At 40.4% G+C, this 14,363-nt stretch overlaps 1 long non-coding RNA gene across 1 annotated transcript; it reads right to left on the bottom strand.

The window, feature by feature from the left end:
* On the bottom strand, positions 1–2,604 carry LOC308119621. Its single transcript, XR_013935967.1, has 2 exons — positions 1,548–2,604; positions 1–504 (listed from the first exon to the last, which is right to left on the bottom strand). It is a non-coding gene; the product is annotated as an uncharacterized lncRNA (long non-coding RNA).
* Positions 2,605–14,363: the final 11,759 nt, after the last annotated feature.

The following is a 14,363-nucleotide window of genomic DNA, read 5'->3' as shown; positions in this document are numbered from 1 at the left end:
GATTGAGGTGAAAACTGTCTTTATTTTGTCAAAGCTTGAAGAAAATGATGATGAAAGAAGATGAATATTGATGAAGTCAGTTTGCTTTGATGATAGAAGAAAGTGAAAGAGGGTGAATGACAGAGGTGAGATCAGTGTGAGAGTAAAAGCAGTGTGAGAGTCCCAGTGAGTCCGGTCAGGACTGGGAACACTGGTCTCTCCTCAGTGTCTCTCTGAGGGGAGTCTGGGAGCCCCGGGTGGCCTCACAGGTCACAGAGCCCACCTTCCTCCACTGGTCTGCAGGGAGCCTCAGGGTGCTGCTCCAGCTGTAGAGGCCGTCCTGCAGCACCCCAGGGCTCCTGCTCTCCTCCCAGCTGCTGCTGCTGCTGCGGCTGTCCTCCACCTTCCAGCTCAGACTCCAGTCTGAGGGGAAGCCCTCGTTGGCCAGGCACATGAGCGTGGCCTTCCCCTGCTGCAGCTCCTCTCTGGAGGGGGGCAGCACCGTCAGGGTGGGGCGGGTATCACCTAGGAGACACCAATCAAATTAGAGGACAGGGAGCACCCAGCTGTCAATCAAGCAGCACACACCTGGACAGCTTTAGTGGGACAGAGCTGATTCTGTCCTGGAAGAAGTTGCTGTCAGAGGCTTTTTCTGCTCCAGCAGTCACTCACTCACACATTGTTTCACTTCCCTTTAAGAAGCCTCTCATGCACATCAGCACAGAGAGAATCATCCAACACTTTGACCTGAAATACCTCAAACTACACAGGAAGGAACACAAGCTGATGCCTCAACGTTTACTCTTCATTTGCATCAACGTTATCAGAAAGTTTACACTTTAGAACTTATGACTGGAAACTTTAACATGAACTTCAAATCTAAATTAATATTTTCAATTTTTAGGAGAAAAATATGAAATAAACAGTAAATAAAGATGTTTTCTTTGGAGGATTTGATTATTTTACATTTATCATCAGTATTTCTATTTTACTGTAAAATAACATGAATTGTAAAGTATCAGCAGAAACAGAATTGGGAAACATTCTATAGAACCAAGAATAAATCCAGCTGTGATGAAGAGACACTCAATAAAACAAGAAGAATAAAACCTGCACACATTCCAACACAAACACATTTCAAACAGTGGACATGTCAACTAAAACTCAGCCCAAAGACAGACCAGTGCACCAGAAATGTCACTAAATACACAGGTCAGTGTAAAAACAGCTTCAACATGAGACTGGTCGAGTTAAATCAGTGTGTTCCACAGCCATCAGGCTCTAACTGAGCACTTTTAAAGACTGACAATATCTTTTGTTTTGTCATTTAATCCTAATGAGATTTTAATCCGGTGTAGATTTAAAACTAATAACTTTTCTCTGTGATAAAATTAAAGTGAAACAGAGCTGAGCTAAACTACATGAAATCAATGGAGATTAAAACTTGATCACTACAATAATTATTAAGAAATAAAAACATCTTTCTAATCTCAAATCCTTGAAAACAAGGTTTAATGTATGAATTTGAATTATTTAGTTGAAAGTTTTTAAAAGGAGAATAAACTTACCTCCAACATCCAGTCTGGTTCCTCCACCGAACGTGTACCACAGTGATACAAACTCATTGAGCCGCTGTACAAAAACCTCTGACTGTAGAGAGACGCCGCTCTCTGATTGTGAAACAAACAAACTCACCAAAACAACTTTTACCACCTGATCCTAACGGAACACAAGAGAACAATTCTTTCATCTGCAATGTCTACTTGAAATACATATATTTATAGAGATTGTTTTAAAGATCATTTTCTATTATTTCTATTATGTCTATTGGAATTTATTCCTTAATGGATTTGACAGCAAAATTAGAAAATGTAAAAAAATATAAAAACTACAGACGTATCTTTAATTATTCAGTTTAATTCCTTAATATTGTCATGAAAGTTATAATCCAGAGTGAAAATGAGAGATGAAAGTGATCCAGGTCCCTGCTGGAGTCAGTCAGAACATTTCCATAGAGCCACTTTGCATCAGCAGCACCATGCTCCAGTGCTCTGGGAGAGTTTATAGTCCTGACAGTTGAAGACTGGATGACTGACAGCCGTCCTTCATGACAACAGAAGACAGAGAAATCCTCCTCATCAGAAACATGAGTGTGATCTGCGTCCTCATCTGGACTCTCCTCTGCTGCTGCTTCACAGGTAAAGTCCAGAGAATCAAACTCCTCTCCTCTGTCAACATCCGTCCCTCTGAAATGAAGCCCACAAGACCATGAGGCTGCTTGATGTTTCTGTCTGTGTTTCCTCAGAGTCCAGAGGCCAGGTCACTGTGACTCAGCCTGGAGCAGTCAGCTCTGCTCCGGGAGCCTCCGTCACCATCACATGTAGGACCAGTCAGTACCCAAGCTATTTACACTGGTACCAACAGAGAGATGGACAACCTCCTAAATTGCTCATTTACAACACCAACTCTCGAGCATCAGGGACTCCAGCTCGTTTTACAGGCAGTGGATCAAACTCTGACTTCACTCTGACCATCAGTGGAGTTCAAGCTGAAGATGCTGCAGTTTATTACTGTCAGAGTGCTCATTACATCAACAGTCAGTGGGTGATCACACAGTGAAAAACCGTCGTACAAAAACCTCCCTCAGTCAGACTGAACAGAAACTGACTGCTGCACACTGATACACTTCACTGAACACACACACACACACACACACACACACACACACACACACACACACACACACACACACACACACACACACACACACACACACACACACACACACACACACACACACGCACACACACACACACACACACACACTTTAGAAATGTCCAATATAACCTGAACTTATGAATTTATTTATTGAGATCAGATGTTTCTTCACCAGAGGCAGTGGTGTTTCAACATGTAAATACTTGGTGGTGAGATTTTATTTCAGGTCTACTGAGCGCAGAGTTCAACACCACTTAATACCAAACTACAGTTTGTGCAGAAGTTTTGTGCTCCAACATCTTTATGACAACCATATACTGTAGGATCCCATCTTGTGAAAAGGTTTAACACGGGGAATAGCCTCTGATTAGATAATTTAATAAACTAAACTGTGTCTCGGTGGGGAGTTGAACACGGGCCTACTGATTGCAAGGAAAGAATTCCTCCACTAGACGAGCAGCATATTGATTTACAAGTGAGATTCTTACACAGATTTTATTATGACCTTACACTCACTTTACCTCCAGTTTCTCCTCTGAAGTCAGAGTTTTAAATTTATACACCAGTAAATAATCAACCTCATTCATTTGGATTCTTAACTGTTAGCTCTAGCGGTGCATAAGCTGGCGTCACAACTCACTCTGGTTCTGCCAAGCAGTGCCTACATTGACGCCAGCCAATCAGCTCTGAGCTTCTAAATCATCTTGTAGCAGGGCTTCGGGCTGCAAGCCCCACTCTACATAAAAATCATGTGATCTGAATGAATGTACCACAGTCTGAGCATGAACACTTACATATGACTGCATGAAATACAAACTGCATTGAGAGAGAGGAGCTCGTCCAACTCATGCAACCATCAGTGTGGATCAGGAGAAAACTCAGCCTGAAGCAGCAAGAGGAGACCAAGAACCAGGAAGTTCAATCCTCACACACAAATATGCAACTCAGGAGGAAGCTATATTCACAGAAAATAAAATACTATAGATGATCTTAAAGAGTTAATAATGTACTTTGCCTGCAGTTATTTTTCCCTGGTTCATCATGTGGTGCTCAGCTCCACCTGCCCCTAATGACCAACTGCTCCTGACCAGAGGTCATAATAATAATTTCCTGGGGAATTGCACCCCAGGAACTCCTATCTAAGGTATTTTACTACATAAGGTCAAACAGGTTCAAAGATACCACGAGCCAAGACCATTTACAAATTAGTTAAAAAATATTTTTAATTAGATTAATAGATAAAAAGAAATATAACTGAATAAGGTCACACACCAGTCAAACATGTTCACACTAAAATGAGCAACTGGACAAGAAAGAGGGTGAGGTCAGGGCCGGAGCTCAGCATGCGGCAGGGCAACCAAATGAGACGGGAATCCTCAACTGAATCATCTGTGACACTGCAAATACTCACAGAATCAAAGTAAGAGGGAGACGACTGTGAAGACTGCACCACCACTATGGAAGAAACTGCTGCAGTCAACCTACACCACCTGGAGACTAAGAAAACACAGGTTGATAAAACCTGCCCACAAGCTCAGACAACTGGTGTGGACAAAGTGAAGAAATCAAATACAATCACATCATTAAGAGAAACCAAAAGAAAGGAAACAAATACAGAGAACTAAAACAATTTATGCAATGAAGGAAATGCACAGAAAGGAACCTGAATAGTTAAATTCTAAACAACAGAATTAAAGGAAAGAAATGAGGGTGGAAAACATTGTGCTGGAGTCACTTGGCGTGGGGCGATCCAGCAGGCCCCAGCACAGCCTGTGAGAGCGTCTAAAAGACAGTGGCTTATCATGAATCCTTGATTAAAGGCAAACCGCCCCCAACCCTGTCTGAAGCAAACATTTCTCTTCTTCTAAAAAAAGGCAAGGATCCCCTTGAATGCCATAATTACAGACCCATCTCACTTTTGAATGTTGAATAAAAGATTCTTGCTGAAGTCTTGGCCACACGCCAACAATAGGCTCTGCCTCCCCAGATTTCCACCAATCAGACTGAGTTCATGGCAGGAAGAAGTTCCTCATTAAACACCAGACGACTCCTCAACATTATCGGCTCCACCAACCCTGTAATACCTGAGGCTGTACTCTCGTTAGACGCAGATAAATCTTTTGACAGGGTTTAGTGGGAATACCTGTACTACGCCTTGTCAAAATTTGGTTTCAGCCCCGACTGTATTGTCTGGATTAGGCTGTTTTATAAGTCCCTAACTGTCCACATCCTCACAAACAGTGTGAGATCACCCTCCTTCCCCCTTCTCCGGAGAGAGTTGGGACCCTCGTTGAGAGTAAGCTGGATATGCAGTGTTGCTACAGATACCTTGAAGAAGTAATCCAATTAATGATGACTAATTACTCCTTTAAAAAGTAACTTAGTTACTTTACTGATTACTTGTTTTTAAAAGTAACTCAGTTAGATTGCAAGTAACTTTTTAGTTACTTTCAGCAGCTGCCAACAACATGCCCCTCTCAATCTCAACATAAAAATGACAACTGGTTTTACCAGAAACCGAGTTCTGATCACTGCCTGGCCTCCTGCTGATACATTTTTAACCTTTGACCTTCATTCTTTGTTGTATTTATATCTGACTCATGGTTTTATTATCAGATTTTATGTATTACTGGTATTTATTAGTACATAGTCTATTCTATTGTTGCACTATTTATCTTTTTTAAATAGAGCAATAGTATTTATTTGTTTGCACAACCTGCTCTATGCAATATTTTAATCCCCCCCCCCCCCACCTGCTACCCCCCCCAAAAAAATAGTCCTTCGTTGATTGATTGATTGATTGATTGATTGATTGATTGATTGATTGATTGATTGAAAAAAGGGGCTGATTGTAATGTTAAGGTTTATTGATCATGTTAGTTTGTTCCCATTCTTTTGTGTTACCTGAACGCACCGTTAGAGCGAGTTGACCTGTGATTGGCCGAGAGTGGAGAAATGGGCGGGTCAGGTGAGCGTGCACACTGCATGCATGCTCTGCGTGTGTCAGTTTGGAGGAGAATGGAGGAGTGGCCGGTTCTGTGTGATGTCGAAACAAGGAACCCAAAAGTAGAGACGGATAATCGGAGGAAAAGGGAACAGTTTATTTCTCCGTAAAACACAAAGCGAGCCGGAGTGCGGCTGAAAAAACTAAAAACTGAAGCGCATGCAGCAAGCGTCGGAGACGAAACGGCAGGCGACACCGGGACCACTCAGAAGAGTGGGGAGAAGGGGAGAGAGGGAGGAGAGATGCACCAAACAGGAAACACAGAACATCACAACTTACATTGATATTGCAAATATACTCAATAGTCTATTTTTGGAGCAACTAAGATGTCTGAAGCTAAAAGCACTATTGGCAGGAGTTTTTTTTAGCTAGAAAGGATTGTAAAACTCACTTATTGAATCAAAATTCTTCTCAGAATGACTTAAGAACTTATTGAAACTTTATTCAGTCATCACAACAAAAAAACTGTCCATCCCTCTGGACGCTTGACCTCAGAGCCTCACCACCTCTGCTCTGAGCTTCTTCTCCTGTCTCTTCTCTCACATGTTCTGTCTTTTCTCTGCTGTGCAGACCTCCACCTCTCCTTTCCTCAGACCATTATGAAAAAATTTAATGTTCTGGATACCATCAAAGAAGTCATCATCATCCATGTCTTCACCTTCCTCATCCCCTGTGTCAGACCGGCTGCTGGACTTCTGGACTGACACCTCCTGACTCACCCTCTTATAAGCATGAAGTGTCTGTGGGGAGTCATTCTTTACTCCCAGAAATCTTCCTGCTGCTTCAGCCACAAACTTAATAACATCTGACCTTGATTTCTGCTGAACCGTATGGCTGTTAACGCCAGCGTTTCCACTGAGTTATTTTTATATGTGATAAAATTATTCTCAATTCTTTGATTTTCCATGTACGGACGATGATTCTAGACACATTAAAGATGCATTAACATTTTATAATATACGTCTTTAAAGTCAAAATCCTGATTTTATTTATTTTACTTTAATATAATATTCTCAGAATAAAGTCAAAATTCAGACTTTTTAAGTCTCCAAGGAGAAACTCGTCACTTTGATAACTTTTCATCTGGTGAATACAACTATGTACATGAGTCAATGTTTTATCAGCATTATCAATTGTCATTGTCATTGGTAATGCTCTCATTGCTGCACTGTTTAGCGCTCTCGCTTGACAGAAGATTGTGGGTTCAGAAATTTTGGGAATAACAGCCGCTTTTTTTATGCAGCTGAAACAGAAGGAGACTTGAACTTTGATTTTTTTCATCCATAAAGGTATTTATTCTGGCGGCACGAGTATCTATCTGTGATGCAAAGGCTTTTTATACTGCATTTCTGCATGATGACCTGGTTTTTGTAGCCATAAAAAGGTTAGTGAGGGGTGGATTGACTCAGACCAGCACTAGTGAAGGCTGAGGTGTGAAATGCAAGGCTGCCACTGTTAAAATCTAATCCAACCATTTATAGGACATGCAAATACGTTTCAACTTCCAGGTTTTATTGAAAGATATAAATAAGGATGTGAGGATATAAACACTCTCATATACTATTTTTCCATTCATTCATCTTCTAAACCGCTTTGCCATTATTATTTTATTGCTGTAGAAAAGTCATGAAAGACCAAAGATTGAGGTGAAAACTGTCTTTATTTTGTCAAAGCTTGAAGAAAATGATGATGAAGGAAGATGAATATTGATGAAGTCAGTTTGCTTTGATGATAGAAAAAAGTGAAAGAGGGTGAATGACAGAGGTGAGATCAGTGTGAGAGTAAAAGCAGTGTGAGAGTCCCAGTGAGTCCGGTCAGGACTGGGAACACTGGTCTCTCCTCAGTGTCTCTCTGAGGGGAGTCTGGGAGCCCCGGGTGGCCTCACAGGTCACAGAGCCCACCTTCCTCCACTGGTCTGCAGGGAGCCTCAGGGTGCTGCTCCAGCTGTAGAGGCCGTCCTGCAGCACCCCGGGGCTCCTGCTCTCCTCCCAGCTGCTGCTGCTGCTGCTGCTGTCCTCCACCTTCCAGCTCAGACTCCAGTCTGAGGGGAAGCCCTCGTTGGCCAGGCACATGAGCGTGGCCTTCCCCTGCTGCAGCTCCTCTCTGGAGGGGGGTAGCACCGTCAGGGTGGGGCGGGTATCACCTAGGAGACACCAATCAAATTAGAGGACAGGGAGCACCCAGCTGTCAATCAAGCAGCACACACCTGGACAGCTTTAGTGGGACAGAGCTGATTCTGTCCTGGAAGAAGTTGCTGTCAGAGGCTTTTTCTGCTCCAGCAGTCACTCACTCACACATTGTTTCACTTCCCTTTAAGAAGCCTCTCATGCACATCAGCACAGAGAGAATCATCCAACACTTTGACCTGAAATACCTCAAACTACACAGGAAGGAACACAAGCTGATGCCTCAACGTTTACTCTTCATTTGCATCAACGTAAGGTTTACACTTTAGAACTTATGACTGGAAACTTTAACATGAACTTCAAATCTAAATTAATATTTTCAATTATTAGGAGCAAAATGTGAGAAAAGACTGTGAAAATTATATCAAGAGGTTTTCATAATTTGACAACATTTATCATCAGTATTTCTATTTTACTGTAAAATAACAATATTAATAATGCATTTTAAAGTAAGAAGAGAAACAGAATTGGGAAACATTCTATAGAACCAAGAATAAATCCAGCTGTGATGAAGAGACACTCAATAAAACAAGAAGAATAAAACCTGCACACATTCCAACACAAACACATTTCAAACAGTGGACATGTCAACTAAAACTCAGCCCAAAGACAGACCAGTGCACCAGAAATGTCACTAAATACACAGGTCAGTGTAAAAACAGCTTCAACATGAGACTGGTCGAGTTAAAACAGTGTGTTCCACAGCCATCAGGCTCTAACTGAGAACTTTTAAAGACTGACAATAATTTTTGTTTTGTCATTTAATCCGAATGAGATTTTAATCCGGTGTAGATTTAAAACTAATAACTTTTCTCTGTGATAAAATTAAAGTGAAACAGAGCTGAGCTAAACTACATGAAATCAATGGAGATTAAAACTTGATCACTACAATAATTATTAAGAAAAAAAAACATCTTTCGAATCTCAAATCCTTGAAAACAAGGTTTAATGTATGAATTTGAATTATTTAGTTGAAAGTATTAAAAGGAGAATAAACTTACTTCCAACATCCAGTCTGGTTCCTCCACCGAACGTGTACCACAGTGATACAAACTCATTGAGCTGCTGTACAAAAACCTCTGACTGTAGAGAGACGCCGCTCTCTGATTGTGAAACAAACAAACTCACCAAAACAACTTTTACCACCTGATCCTAACGGAACACAAGAGAACAATTCTTTCATCTGCAATGTCTACTTGAAATACATATATTTATAGAGATTGTTTTAAAGATCATTTTCTATTATTTCTATTATGTCTATTGGAATTTATTCCTAAATGGATTTGACAGCAAAAATAGAAATTTAAATATAAAAACTACAGACGTATGTTTAATTATTCAGTTTAATTCCTTAATATTGTCATGAAAGTTATAACCCAGAGTGAAAATGAGAGATGAAAGTGATCCAGGTCCCTGTTGGAGTCAGTCAGAACATTTCCATAGAGCCACTTTGCATCAGCAGCACCATGCTCCAGTGCTCTGGGAGAGTTTATAGTCCTGACAGTGGAAGACTGGATGACTGACAGCCGTCCTTCATGACAACAGAAGACAGAGAAATCCTCCTCATCAGAAACATGAGTGTGATCTGTGTCCTCATCTGGACTCTCCTCTGCTGCTTCACAGGTAAAGTCCAGAGAATCAAACTCCTCTGCTCTGTCAACATCCGTCACTCTGAAATGAAGCCCACAAAACCATGAGGCTGCTTGATGTTTCTGTCTGTGTTTCCTCAGAGTCCAGAGGCCAGGTCACAGTGACTCAGCCTGGAGCAGTCAGTTCTGCTCTGGGAGCCTCCGTCACCATCACATGTAGGACCAGTCAGAATGTTTATGTTGATAGTGATGGTGACCATTTAGCCTGGTACCAACAGAGAGATGGACAACCTCCTAAATTGCTCATTTACTACACCAGCCGTCGAGCATCAGGGACTCCAGCTCGTTTTACAGGCAGTGGATCAAACTCTGACTTCACTCTGACCATCAGTGGAGTTCAAGCTGAAGATGCTGCAGTTTATTACTGTCAGAGTTATCATTACATCAACAGTCAGTGGGTGTTCACACAGTGAAAAACCGTCGTACAAAAACCTCCCTCAGTCAGACTGAACAGAAACTTACTGCTGCACACTGATACACTTCACTGAACACACACACACACACACACACACACACACACACACACACACACACACACACACACACACACACACACACACACACACACACACACACACACACACACACACACACACACACACACACACACACACACACACACACACACACACACACTTTAGAAATCTCTAACATAAACTGAACTTATGAATTTATTTATTGAGATCAGATGTTTCTTCACCAGAGGCAGTGGTGTTTCAACATGTAAATACTTGGTGGTGAGATTTTATTTCAGGTCTACTGAGCGCAGAGTTCAACACCACTTAATACCAAACTACAGTTTGTGCAGAAGTTTTGTGCTCCAACATCTTTATAACAACCATATCCTGTAGGATCCCATCTTGTGAAAAGGTTTAACACGGGGAATAGCCTCTGATTAGATAATTTAATAAACTAAACTGTGTCTCTGTGGGGAGTTGAACACGGGCCTACTGATTGCAAGGAAAGAATTCCTCCACTAGACAAGCAGCATATTGATTTACAAGTAAGATTCTTACACAGATTTTATTATGACCTTACACTCACTTTACCTCCAGTTCCTCCTCTAAAGTCAGAGTTTTAAATTTACACACCAGTAAATAATCAACCTCATTCATTTGGATTCTTAACTGTTAGCTCCAGCGGCGCAAAAGCTGGCGTCACAACTCACTCTGGTTCTGTCAAGCAGTGCCTACATTGACGCCAGCCAATCAGCTCCGAGCTTCTAAATCATCCTGCAAGCCCCACTCTAAATAAAAATCATGTGATCTGAATGAATGTACCACAGTCTGAGCATGAACACTGACATTTGACTGCATGAAATACAAACTGCATTGAGAGAGAGGAGCTCGTCCAACTCATGCAACCATCAGTGTGGATCAGGAGAAAACTCAGCCTGAAGCAGCAAGAGGAGACCAAGAACCAGGAAGTTCAATCCTCACACACAAATATGCAACTCAGGAGGAAGCTATATTCACAGAAAATAAAATACTATAGATGATCTTAAAGAGTTAATAATGTACTTTGCCTGCAGTTATTTTTCACTGGTTCATCATGTGGTGCTCAGCTCCACCTGCCCCTAATGACCAACTGCTCCTGACCAGAGGTCATAATACTAATTTCCTGGGGAATTGCACCCCAGGAACTCCTATCTAAGGTATTTTACTACATAAGGTCAAACAGGTTCAAAGATACCACGAGCCAAGACCATTTACAAATCAATTAAAAAATATTTTTAATTATATTAATAAAGTCAAACATGTTCACACTAAAATGAGCAACTAGACAAGAAAGAGGGTGAGGTCAGGGCCGGAGCTCAGCATGCGGCAGGGCAACCAAATGAGACGGGAATCCTCAACTGAATCACCTGTGACACTGCAAATACTCACAGAATCAAAGTAAGAGGAGACGACTGTGAAGACTGCACCACCACTATGGAAGAAACTGCTGCAGTCAACCTACACTACCTGGAGACTAAGAAAACACAGGTTAATAAAACCTGCCCACAAGCTCAGACAACTGGTGTGGACAAAGTGAAGAAATCAAATACAATCACATCATTAAGAGAAACCAAAAGAAAGGAAACAAATACAGAGAACTAAAACAATTTATGCAATGAAGGAAATGCACAGAAAGGAACCTGAATAGTTAAATTCTAAACAACAGAATTAAAGGAAAGAAATGAGGGTGGAAAACATTGTGCTGGAGTCACTTGGCGTGGGGCGATCCAGCAGGCCCCAGCACAGCCTGTGAGAGCGTCTAAAAGACAGTGGCTTATCATGAATCCTTGATTAAAGGCAAACTGCCCCCAACCCTGTCTGAAGCAAACATTTCTCTTCTTCTAAAAAAAGACAAGGATCCCCTTGAATGCCATAATTACAGACCCATCTCACTTTTGAATGTTGAATAAAAGATTCTTGCTGAGGTCTTTGCCACACGCCAACAATAGACTCTGCCTCCCCAGATTTCCACCAATCAGACTGAGTTCATGGCAGGAAGAAGTTCCTCATTAAACACCAGACGACTCCTCAACATTATCGGCTCCACCAACCCGGTAATACCTGAGGCTGTACTCTCGTTAGACGCAGAGAAATCTTTTGACAGGGTTTAGTGGGAATACCTGTACTACGTCTTGTCAAAATTTGGTTTCAGCCCCGACTGTATTGTCTGGATTAGGCTGCTTTATAAGTCCCTAACTGTCCACATCCTCACAAACTATGTGAGATCTCCCTCCTTCCCCCTTCTCCAGAGCACAAGACAGGGATGCCCCTTCTCCCTCCCCCTATTTGCTCTCGCTGTCGAACCGTTGGCCATCTGGCTCCAGGGGTAAGAGAAATTTTTTTGGAATCACCAGAAATACCATCACTGAAAAGCTCTCACTATATGTGGACGATCTGTTATTATATATATCAAACTATGGCTCATAAGTCCCAGTTATCATAGATATTTTAACTCAATTCGAAAAATACACTGGTTATAAATAAAATTTCTGTAAAAGTGAAGTCCTCCCTGTCAACCACCTGTCTAGGATGATGCCGTCCTTCTCTTTTCCATTTAGAACAGTCCTGCAAGGGTTTAAATACCTCGGCATATTTATCACGACTTCTATTGAGGACCTTTTTAAAAGAAATGTTCCTCCTCTCGTTGCGAGTAAGCTGGATATGCAGTGTTGCTACAGATACCTTGAAGAAGTAATCCAATTACTGATGACTAATTACTCTTTTAAAAAGTAACTTAGTTACTTTACTGATTACTTGTTTTTAAAAGTAACTCAGTTAGATTGCAAGTAACTTTTTAGTTACTTTCAGCAGCTGCCAACAACATGCCCCTCTCAATCTCAACATAAAAATGACAACTGGTTTTACCAGAAACCGAGTTCTGATCACTGCCTGGCCTTCTGCTGATACATATTTAACCTTTGACCTTCATTCTTTGTTGTATTTATATCTGACTCATGGTTTTATTATCAGATTTTTACTATTACTGGTATTTATTAGTACATAGTTTATTCTATTGTTGCACTATTTATCTGTTTTAAATAGAGCAATAGTATTTATTTGTTTGCACAACCTGCTCTATGCAATATTTTAATATGGAGAATGGAGGAGTGGCCGGTTCTTTGTGATGTCGAAACAAGGAACCCAAAAGTAAAGACGGATAATCGGAGGAAAAGGGAACAATTTATTTCTCCGCAAAACACAAAGCGAGCCGGAGTGCGGCTGAAAAAACAAAAAACTGAAGTGCATGCAGCAAGCGTCGGAGACGAAATGGGAGGCGACACCGGGACCACTCAGAAGAGTGGGGAGAAGGGGAGAGAGGGAGGAGAGATGCACCAAACAGGAAACACAGAACATCACAACTTACATTGCTATTGCAAATATACTCAATAGTCTATTTTTGGAGCAACTAAGATGTCTGAAGCTAAAAGCACTATTGGCAGAAGTTTTGTTTAGCTAGAAAGGATTGTAAAACTCACTTATTGAATCAGAATTCTTCTCAGAATGACTTAAGAACTTATTTAAACTTTATTGAGTCATCACAACAAAAAAACTAAACAATTACACTCTGCAGTCTTGTAGCTCTTATTTATGTTAACTTAAACAACTTCACCTGGTTTTTGTGGCAAATAAAAAAATATATAGAATGAAACCCAGTGAATCAGTTTGACTAACATATAAATTATAAAAAACTACAACATAAACAGTTTTCAGTAAAACCAATCAGAAGAACCCAATTCTAATTCAAAGTGTCTTTGGCTGGTTGGGTTGAAAATAAATCCTAAAAAAAGTGCAAATACAATAATAAAAATAAATAAATAAATCTTATAATATAATATTCTCTTATAATATAATATTCTCAGAATAAAGTCAAAATTCAGACTTTTTAAGTCTCCAAGGAGAAACTCTTCACTTTGATAACTTTTCATCTGGTGAATACAACTATGTACATGATTCAATGTTTTAAGAGCATTATCAGTTGTTATTGTCATTGTGCTCACAAATAATACATTAGTATAATCTTAAGCTCCATGGTATGAACTTATAAAGATAATTATAACAAATACAAATAAGGATGACATTATTTGTATTAAAAGAATAATATAATAAAAAAAAAAGAAAACACAAAATTGACCAGGGAAGCAGAGGGTCTCATTATTCTTTTGGGAAAAATTCTTTAAATAACTCAATAGTTTTATTGCTGCTTTTGGTGTTTATGTTACTTAGTGTTTTAATGTGTTCTTTAAATTCAATATAAAACTGAACAAAAATTTGGGTTTACCTTTGCTAATCTGCATTTGTGAATGTGACATTTTCCAACTAGAAATATTAA

Source organism: Lipophrys pholis (genome assembly GCF_963383615.2).
Source record: "Lipophrys pholis genome assembly, chromosome: 14".
NCBI lineage: Eukaryota > Metazoa > Chordata > Actinopteri > Blenniiformes > Blenniidae > Lipophrys > Lipophrys pholis.
Note: the sequence above shows the minus strand (reverse complement) of the source record. Positions and strands in the feature narration are given on the sequence as shown.